The sequence below is a fragment of the Penaeus monodon genome, chromosome 23 (genome assembly GCF_015228065.2).
Source record: "Penaeus monodon isolate SGIC_2016 chromosome 23, NSTDA_Pmon_1, whole genome shotgun sequence".
NCBI lineage: Eukaryota > Metazoa > Arthropoda > Malacostraca > Decapoda > Penaeidae > Penaeus > Penaeus monodon.
Window position 1 is genome coordinate 33,592,148 of NC_051408.1, and position 479 is coordinate 33,592,626.

Below are 479 nucleotides of genomic sequence, written 5' to 3' on the forward strand. Positions count from 1 at the left end.
GTGGCGGGTAAGTTGCCAGTATCTAGCTGAGAGTATTTGTACAGATGTACATCAAGAGACTGTAAGAGATGTGTGAAATGTTCATGAGTGTCTGTTCTGTGTTAACCTGAATGGAGAGTAAGTGATTAGTCGATCAGCCGTAATTACGAAGTTTATCTGTTCTGATGTGTCAGCTATTCAAGTCCATTTCTGTGTGCAGAGAATATATCAGGCCCTTACATAAATGAAAGTCACCCATGTCCAGAATTAAGGCCAAAGGTATCCTAGACCAGGCTCAAGCGCATTTCATCTTAAGGAGGAGATAAATATAAGTCTAATCAAAATCAGGCTTCTGAGAGATCGCCCCCCTCCCTCCCTCCTATGGACACAGAGACAGAAACATCGTACCCAATAGTTTCGTGAAATGAAAAAATTCGGCATGTGAAGATTCTTTTTTCTGGTAACAGAAAAATGTGCAGTAACCGTCTCCTGTTACATGA

General features: G+C 41.3%; 1 protein-coding gene across 1 annotated transcript in view; it reads left to right on the forward strand.

Annotated features, from left to right (window-relative positions):
• Window positions 1–479, forward strand: part of LOC119588212 — a gene marked incomplete in the record, with an annotated part of 16,649 nt that overhangs the window by 7,824 nt on the left and 8,346 nt on the right.